The sequence below is a fragment of the Callospermophilus lateralis genome, chromosome 9 (assembly GCF_048772815.1).
Source record: "Callospermophilus lateralis isolate mCalLat2 chromosome 9, mCalLat2.hap1, whole genome shotgun sequence".
In the NCBI taxonomy this organism is placed as follows: domain Eukaryota; kingdom Metazoa; phylum Chordata; class Mammalia; order Rodentia; family Sciuridae; genus Callospermophilus; species Callospermophilus lateralis.
Genome location: NC_135313.1, coordinates 65,747,101 through 65,757,440, shown reverse-complemented (window position 1 = coordinate 65,757,440; position 10,340 = coordinate 65,747,101).

Genomic DNA, 10,340 nt, shown 5'->3' with positions numbered 1-10,340 from the left:
ACACCTCATCAGGATTGTTAAATGGGGAAAAGTGGGCACAAAGGTGAACTCATTTGGCAATATCCTGAAATGCCAGGGTAACGAGATTGGATTGTGTCATATAAGCAGTGGGAAGACATAAAAGCTTTTATTTGGAAGAGTAACATTCTAAAATAGCGTTTGGGGGAAATTAATTATAGCAGCAGCGTGGTAAATGACTGAAGGAAGGAGATCATGGAAATAGTGCACATTAAACCTCTTCAGAGGATAAACCAAAGGATGGACACTTTCCTTTCACATGGGTGAAATCCCCATCCCTCTTCTGAAAGAATTCATTTTGCCAGTTCTCTTCTTTTCCTGACACTTCATCAATTATGAAGCAATTGAAAACTGGGAAAGCTGCAGAAGTGGACTTACTGCTGCACCTGATTATAGTGTGTTGGATCATCATGAAACAGAATGACACTAATTTGAAAGCCCTGGCCTCAAAGAACCAGAGATCATTTCCCACATCTACCAAACACCTGCAGTCACAAGATGAGGAACAAGTTCATGTCTCTGGAATATTTTAAATATTTTCTGAAGGTAATTATGAGCAGGTTCATACTGAAACTTGTTAAGTGAAGAAGGTCATTTTTATTCCTGGACTGCATGTGCAAAAACATAAAAATGTTATGGAACAAAGGAAAAGAGTCCCCTCTTTGAGATTCAGGAGAGACTGAAGCAAGAATATGCATTCAGTTTGGGGATCTCATTATGAGAAAAAGAGAGACATACTGCAGGAAGTTCAGAAGAAATCAACAGGAATAATTAAGGAACCAGAGTATTTACTCTAGAGGAAATATTAAAAGAATAAATAATGTACATGCAGTTGGCTAACTAAGGGAACATGAGAATTGTCTACAAATACCTAATGTGTGTAAACATTGAAAGCTGAAAGTCAATATAAAGACTACAGGAAGAAGGTAAAATTAAAAATTAGGCAATTAAATAAAAAAGAAAATTCTAGCAGTATGCAAAACAAAGCAAAGCAAATTCTGCACAAATGGTTGGTCTAACTTCACCCAGAATACTTAAAAACAAACTAGTCAAATATGTGTGTCTTCTCTAAGTTACAAGTATCCATGAGTAAATGAGTTTTAACCCATAATATGTTACCTTTTCTCCCCTTTTCTAAAAAACACAGTTTTGATATGTGGTCACTAAAAGAGAAACGATATGGGAAAATTATTTGTGGCTTAGCTAGAATATAAAAGTCAAATTTAGCCATCGGAAGTATTTTAGAGATAGACTGCTGTTTCTGGAAGTCGGGAGTTTCTAGTGATATCCTCCTCTATTTACAATAATTTCTACTTATCTGTAATTGATAGGAATGGGCTGAATATTTGTATTGTTTTTCTCTTTCTTTTAGATTCACGGAGATGTACTTGTTTGATTCTATACATCAGGGTGGGAGCTTCATCTGGAACTGGTCACCCAGTTCAATCACCACAAAATCATACATCTGTACCTCCTTTTTTTTATATAATTAGCCCAGAGTTTCATATTAGAATGCATTTGATAGTAGAGTTCCTGCTAGTTACTCTCAAACATAAAGGGAGTGCTACCCAGGTGAAGTTGTCATCAACAGAAGCATCCCAAACACCCTAGGATGGAGCTGGTACAGGACTCAGAAAACATTTGCAAATTAAATAAAAATGTTGTGATCCTCACCCTTTCATCATGATGAGAAGGAAGAAATCTGTCTTACCCTCTTTAAAACACTGTAAATGACAAAGTAGTTTGATTATTTCATTTTTGTTGTGACTCATTCTCCCGCCCCCCCATATTATGATTCCTATTTTCTCACTGGCACATTTCTGATTTTAGGCAAAAGTACAGATTAAACATCTAACTTTGAATCAGAGTCACTATGAAGAACGTAAGTTAAGTAGAGTGTCTTGGAACTGGAGATACATCCCAAACCCCAATATCCTGCATTTTTTTTTTCAGTCCAAATCTCAGTTTGTATAGATGGGAAACACTCCTGCTCTTCCCTTGTGCCATCCTACACGCTTCATAGCAAGTAAACAATAAGTTTATTGTTTACTTGCCATCCTACCATTTAGGAAGGTAAATAGAAATACCTTTATAAGACCAATGAGAATTGAAGTTATTAAAGATTTTTTTGACCACTACTAGATCAAAGGACACAGCCTGGAGAAGACTGCTTTCCAACCCATCACCAATCAAATAACAGCTTTGATTTCTTTCCTTTCATGGTCTAGTCTTACTTTTAATATAGTTTTTCCTATTGTCCCAGTAGTCTGGCATGTTATAATTTCAAAATAACATACTAATCTCTGGTTTTTCAAAAACATGGCTTTAATTCTGTCTGAATCTTACAAACTTTTTTGCATAAAGACACCTTCCATTTCATTTCATTGCACAAAACCAGTGGATAAACTTTCTACAGTTTTGAACTTTAGCCAATAAAAATTACTGCTTATTCCCTGACGGGCACTAATAAAAAATTAATTCTATTAAAAACTTAAATATAAAAACACGTATTCTTATAATTCAAACTTTTATTGCCATGTATGTTCCCTTCCATTTAAATTTTAAGAAAGCATTGGTGAGATCAGGTGGGTAGTAAATTGATCACGAGTCTATACCCAATGAATGTGAAGACATATGGTGCCACTTGGAGCTGGAGAGCGAATGTTCTCTTGGTCTAGCACAGTTCATGAAGTGAAGTGTAAAATAGGACACAAGTGACTTGGGTACAGTCATTTAGCATCTGTTCCAGTCATGTTAATTCAGGTTGGACATTGTATGAAGGCAGGAACATAACATGATGCAGAAACACTTAAAAAAACATAATTGCCAGTTTAATAGCTTGGCAAGAAATGAATGTTTAACCTCTGAGGCAAGAAACTAGGTTTGTTTTAACAGTAAGATTCTCCACTACCCTGAAACCATGGCAACAGCCCATGAAATAAAGATGCCCTTCACTCTGAGAGGCAATGATTATCATTATCCAATCATTTATTCATTCACTCATTCTTCAAATCTTAACTCAAGTAAAAACCATGAAGAATGATTTTTAAAGGAATATATATTAGTGATAGAGATCATAGTGAATGTGAATGAGTACCAGAATAAAGCATAAGGGAATTTAACAAATATGTTTCCAGTTTCACCTGGAAGAACACATTAAAAAGAAGGTAAAACATTTTAAAAATATATGTGATATAAAGCATTTTGGTTAAGGTCTTAAAAGAGATCATATATCTTAGCCAACTTCTTGCTTCGTGAAGTAAAGGGAAAATAATTTTCTTATGCATGCTTTGGCCTGTAAAGAAGAAATAGAGCATACTTCTCAAATTTATGTTGTTCTGAGGTTACAATCAAGTTTTTAGTTCATTTATTCTGCAAGCCAAAAATGTCTGAGTAAATATGTTGTATTCATTAGCATCACCATCTAGTGAAAATTTAGTAGTTCATAATGTATGTTTGAAGAATAGTTGCTAAATCTGTGAAATTAAAAGGTTATGCTATTCCTACACAGAATGTAGCAAGAGGAAAGCAGCATGATACAAAACGAAAGAACACTAAACTGTGAGTCAGGAATGAAAGTTTCTACTAATAGACATGAGTTGATTGCAGAGTCAATTACTGTGTTTTTCTGAGTCTTTATCTGTAAAATTAGTGAATGTGACCACAAGGTCTCTAAGGTTCCTTTCATCTCTGAGGTGTATTTTAAATTTTCAATCTTTGATCATTAGCAAGAAATTATAAAGATGGATTTTCATTTCTAAATAAAGTTTGTATTGTTTAATAAACTTCTGTTTGCCCTGAGCTATACATACTGTTAATGAATCTCCATTAACATTAATATCTATTTCTAAGAGAGTTTATTGAGAAACAGCCTGAGGATGGAAAATAGAATGTTTCTCTGAACCATGCCTCTAAGTATTTTTGAAAATTGAACTCACAATTTTATTCCCATTTATTTCTTCAAAAAAAGTTTATTGCTTACTTGCTATGAAATAAATACTTGCTACAAATATACCAATTATTAGAAAATGAGATAGTTACAAAACCGTTTTGCAGTCCTGTTTACTATTTTTAATATGTGCATGTCTTACATAATTCTTACGGATTCTTATTCTGATAATAATAGTTCAAAACCCCATTTTTAATTCAAAAATGTAAAAATTAGTAAAAGTTTTAGTTTTTAATAAGGAGAGAAAGTTTTATAAAAATTGGCCTGGGTGACAGAACTAACCTTTACAATATTTGTCTTTTAATAATATTTTAAAATGATGTTGTCTGTGGATTTTGTTGGTTTGGATTTGCTGTACTTACCAACTAAAAGACTTCAACAAAGGAAAAGGAAAAATAAGGAGTATAAAACAATACATACTCATAGCTCTGGAATTCATTACTCTGAATCTATTTCTATATAATGATTTTTTTTATCTCAAAGGAAAATTAAAATTTAATGGAGAATTCTAATGTAAGGAAATAAGCAATATATCAAGTTTTATCAGTTAATATTTCCAGTGTGTTCTAATAGGTAAGATTTAAGTATAATCAAAATTGATGTAGTGAATTTAAGTGATTTTCTAGTTATGAATTTTTAACTATAAAAAGGAAATATAGCAAATGAGGCAATTTTATATATAGTGGTGTGCATGGTATGTGTGTACAAATTCTGTATGCTTGTAAAACTTCAGGAAATCATCCAAACACACTTCTAGTCTCATTATTTGTTCTTGACATACCCATGGCCCTGATCCCTGCTCCAGCCAAAACTTACTCAACCCAGTTTTTCAATTCATATTTGGTTTAATAGCTTCCTTTAACTCCACTTTTTTCTCAAGCCATCCCTACCTGCAAAAAAAAAAAAAATGCAACATTTTTGTGAAACATATTTCACTTGAAAGGCACATAAAAACCACACTGGTAGGATATATTATTTTCCCAATTTTTTCAGTACATCCCCTAGTCATTACATCACACACCCCCTACCCAGCCCTTGGAGGCGCCCCCTGGGCGAGAAAATGTATTCCCAGATATCCCAAGTATTGCTTTGCACATAGTAAGTTCTCAGTACATATAAGTCATTGGATAGAATGGAAGAGATGTAGACTATCATTATAAAGTATCTTTCATAAAAAAACAAATTTAGAGACAACTATTTAGAAGAATTTAATCTTTAAAATAAACTATTATTTTCAGTTTCCTTGGAAATCAGTGAGACCTCTCAAATATACCAACCAGATTGGACTATCCCTGAGAAGAAAAACCCTTTTTCATTTATCTTTATGCCCCCTAAAATGCACACAAACAACAGAATGAATAAATGTTTCCTTATTCTGATTTGTAACAATTAAATAATATATAATCAAATACTGAGAATATGTTAGAGAGTCTGAAAGCAGTTTACAGGAATTTTAATCATGAATATGATAAAACAATGGGTGACTTACTTTTTGGTAAAAACAAGTACATAGCAATTCTTGAGAACCTGCCTATGAGGTCAATAATAGTAATACTAGTAACAATTAATAATGTTGAAGAGGATAAATCTAACCTGTACTAAATTCTATATGCTACAAACTATTCTAAAGTCCATAATGTATTAACTCATTTTATTTTCTTGAATAACCCAGTGAGGGAAATATTATTATTTTCTCTATTTTACAAATCAGGAAACAGAATTAAGAGAAGCTAAGAAATTCACTGTTGCTAACTGTATACTAGAAAAATGCTAAGCACCTTTACAAACATGATTACGTTCAATTCTCATAACTACCCATCCAGGTAGAAAACATTTTACTGAAGAGAAAACAGATTTAGCAAGGTTAAATTATATCCAAAAGCGATAAGGTAGTAAGTGCTAGGGTCAGAATTTGAATAAGGTTTGCTTCATTTCAGAGAATAAGCTCTTAACGGCTACCCTATTCAGAAAAGAGACACATGTACATTCAACAAACATATACAAATATCCATGTATGTTCACATGTGAATGTGTATGACACACTTACTAATTTGTGAGGTACATAAAGTTTAGCATGATACAAAATATGTTAAATGATAGAATTTTGATTTAAAGGGTTCTCACAGATAAGAGTCTCTTATAGAAAGAGCCTGAATAAGAATAAATGTAACACCCTGTATTAGAATCCAGTGAACCATAAGCACAAATGAAGTATAGAAAAACATAACTTCTTGAGTGTAACATATCTGATAATCAACAAGATTAAGGGGGTAGGGGGATAATGCCTATTGATAAGTTCAAAATGAATCAACACTGTGGAATTGCCACCAAATGTCAAATTATTCTGAAATTGCTTCAGTATCAGTGCATACCTCTCTAGTCTGTACAGGTCATATCATCTTAAGTACCATACAATGACAATTTTTAACCTGTAGAATTGAAGAAGATGTGATAGTTGTCTATAAGTATTATTAGTAGGACTATATCCAGGAAGAAGCTTATTGGCTTAACATGGACCTAAACGGAAGACAAGTCTAAGTAAATACAAAAAGTCAGATATTTGGTTCAAACCAACAAAGATAGTCACATACATGGAACTGGTTGCTTGATGAGGACCCTATCACTTAAGAAGTGGCTGCAGTATATATGACGTATTGGGGATATTGTCCAATGGATAACAGCACCTGTTAATTGGTCATATTTAATGTCTCTTCCAGACCTCACTTTGTCTCATTCTTTGGAGTCATATGTAAGTAGAAGAAAAGTAAAACCTAAAAATCTGAGCAAGATTCAAATTAACAAAACTAACAATTGAATAAGATGAAAAGTTATTTAAGATAGTAATCCAGCTTCTTCCGACAATTCTGAACTAGTTTTACTCATGTGTATCTTTCAAAAGTAAAAAAGCAAAGAACCCAGGTGATTTTTGCCCCAATAGTAACTTCTTATTGTCCCATAATAACATATTTAAAACAAACATTTTTAAATGAATTTCAAGGCACTTCAGCTGTGCCATTTTTCTCTTACATGTATAGATGTTTCCTGGACCTAGATGTGAAATATAAAATATGACATTATTTTATATGTAAAAGTTCCTATTTCTATTAAATCACATTTCAAAAGAACTTCAAGAATTCAGTTCTGGGAAAAACATATTCTTTTTCTTTCTTATAAGGAACATAGTGTGTGGAAAACACAAAGAAAATGTATATCGTTGCTTTAGTTACAGACATTCCCTGTCAAAAGGTCTCCCCCAACCCCATACTGTTGTTTCTAGCATTCTCTGTTTCTCCATTATCTTTGGCTTGCTAAAGTAGCTTAGACGATAATAAAGGCAACTGAGTGTCGGCTTGAGACTGCCATGAAAACTCACATCCATATAAAGCATTTTTCCACTTTTGTTAAGCTTCTTATCACACACACACAAAAGAAAGAACTCTCTCTCCTTCTCTCTCTATGCCTCTCTCTCCCTCTGCCCTTTAAAAATGATCGTTCTAATTTTATTGAGACTCTTGCTAGGGTACCACACTACAGTTCACTCACTATAGGAAAGTGAACCCCAAAGAGCCAGCTTGCAACTATGACAAACCATTTCCACTTCTTATGTTAACATTTCATCTCAGAGGACTCTTTTCTCTCTCTGGCAGTTGCAAGGCACCTCTTTGTCTCTACTGCACTTACTGTGTGAAGGTGCGTCATTGACTACAGTGAAGTGAACTTGAAATTGCCAACCTGAAGCTGGCATACAGTTTTCAAAATTTTGTTGAAGTTGATGCCCCCATGGGACTTGGACTGTCCTAAGCAGTAGTTTATTCTTTTATGATGCTTCCCTTCTGAGACAGCCTCAGGGATAGCCAATAACGCCAACTCCTACCTTCGGGGAGTAGGGAGAGTAGGTGATTTTGTGGTAGTCATTTGATCACACCCACGCCCCTCTCTCTAGTCCATCACAGGTGTCCTTTCTCATTGTTCTCTCTTCTCTCTTCTGAACACACTTGGTTCTTTAAAGCAGAGCAAGTTCTAAAATGCTAACTGAGGCAGCCCTCTCAACAGGAGGGTTTCTCAGCAAGTGAAACTAGAAGGCATCAAGGCTGTCCCTACTAAAGCCATAGGCAAAAACTTCGTCTCAAAGTCCATTGCTATGTCCTCTGCTAAGATAAAATGTCACTAGCAAAATTATGCAAAGGTGCAGCTGCTGTTTCTTTTTAAGGAGATATTAAGTATGCCAAATCTCGTAGAAACTAGTAGTTCTTAAAATGTGTCTAAAGATGAACTGCATCAGCTTCACCTGGGGATATGTTAGAAATACAAATTCTTGGACCCACTCTGGACCTACAGAACCAAAACCTAATCTGTTTAATCAAGCACTCCTGGTAATTCTGATGCAGAGTGGAGTTTAACCACCTAAGTAAACTAAACTAGCATCCAGTACTACTGTTAATGATAGAAGTCTGCTTGGGGAATGGAAGCAAATGAGTATATAATGATAAGAAGGGATGTAAATGCAATTATGGAGTAATAATTTGTGATACAGTAAAACTGGATTTTAGGTAACTGAAAAAATCAAAAAAGGCCACCTCAAATACTCAGGCTTTACTTGAAAAAGATCCTGAAAAGGTTTTTGGAAAATATTTTAATGCAGTTTGCAGAAATAAATATGAAGGCCAATAAGTAAGGGAAAAGTATACTAACTTCATTACACAGTAAACGACTATAAGTTATAGTTTTTATTTATTAAATTGGCAGCACTTTAAAAAAAATTAGTGAGAGTGCAATGAATGAGAAACTGTCACCACTAACAGGGAAGGCAGAGTGGCCTATTTCTGGGAGGAATTTTACACATGGAAAGTCCTCAAAGTGCTTATGCTATTTTAACCTAGTAATTCCCTTTTAAGAGTTTTAACAGAGGGAATAATCAGAAATAACTACAATGTTTTATATTCAAGAATAATCACTGAAGGTATAAAGATTTTTAAACATGAATGTTCAAAAATAGTGACTTAAATAAATATAGCACATCTGTCTGAAGGAATAGTGTATTACCATTAACTTTACAGAACAATGCATATTGACATTAAAAATGCTCATGGCAGATTTTTGGATGAAAAAGGCAAGCCACAAAAGTTTATCTGTACTTCTGATCTTAGTTTTTATTTGTATTTCTATACATGCAGTATAAAGATTTAAAGAGAAATAAGTCAACATTTTATCCTTGGTTCGAGTTCACAATTGGGCTATTTTTTCCCCTTATATTTCTGTACTTTTGATATTTTCTAATAAACTCAGAATCAAATCTATCCCTTACCAAGGCTCTGGTTTCTGCCTTCTTCTCTGACCTCCTTTCATATTTCTTCCCCCCTCACTCTCTGATCTCCAGCTACTCTGGCCTTCTTTTTTTGCTCCTCAAATATACCAAATGCAGTTTGGTCTTGGAGACTTTGCACCTGCTGTTCCCTCTGCCTGGAGTGCTCGGCCCCAGGTCATTGCACGACAGGTCCCAATCTATCACATCCACAGAGAAGCTTTTTTGACCACCCAGACAGAAGTCACCTCCCTGCCCCACACATTCTTCCTCTCTTTGTCTTTACATTACTTATTATCCAAATTTATCTGTACATGGATTTCTTTACTTGTCCTCTCTCTCTTCTCCCTCTAAAATCATGGTCCTTGGGAACTGTATTTATGAACCATGAACAGTGCCAGACAGAAAAGAACCTCAGTCTACTATTATTTGTATAAAAACTGAAAATATAAGTTATTGGATATTTCCTGGGAATCAAAATTCTCCTATATCTAGAATCTTCCTTTATTTTATTCTGCTTTACATTCAAATTTCTTGCCCAGTCTTTTCTGATTTTTTAGTATCTAAATATCCACAGGGGAAAAAAATAAGCTCCTGAATGTATTCATTGATACATACTATTGCACAGCTGGGATTATAAAGAGGAAAACCAGCACAAGGTGCAGTAAACGAGAAAGGCTTCTTGAAGGAAATGCACTTTGAGTCTGTTAAGGAAGTGATGGAATACAGCTTTATGGAGGTGGAAAAGGATACTCTACTTTAGGGATAGCATTAGCTGGAATTAAGCAAGCTTCATCTGATTCATTTCAGTAAGATTATTCTTAGTGTTCATATGAGAAAAAAAAAGCTATACATGTATTTTTGTTTAATTGTGTAGCATGTATACACAAAAATCACAAACTCTGTAATTCCAATGTTGTATAATAATAATAATAATAATAAACCTTTTGTATAATAAAGAACTTGTTCAGTCTTTTTCCCCCTGATCCTAAGATAGAGTCTCTAAATCTGAAGAATTTCCCAAGTGATGAGTGTCTTTGTTATTCATAGTAGGTCTGGGAGATCACATAT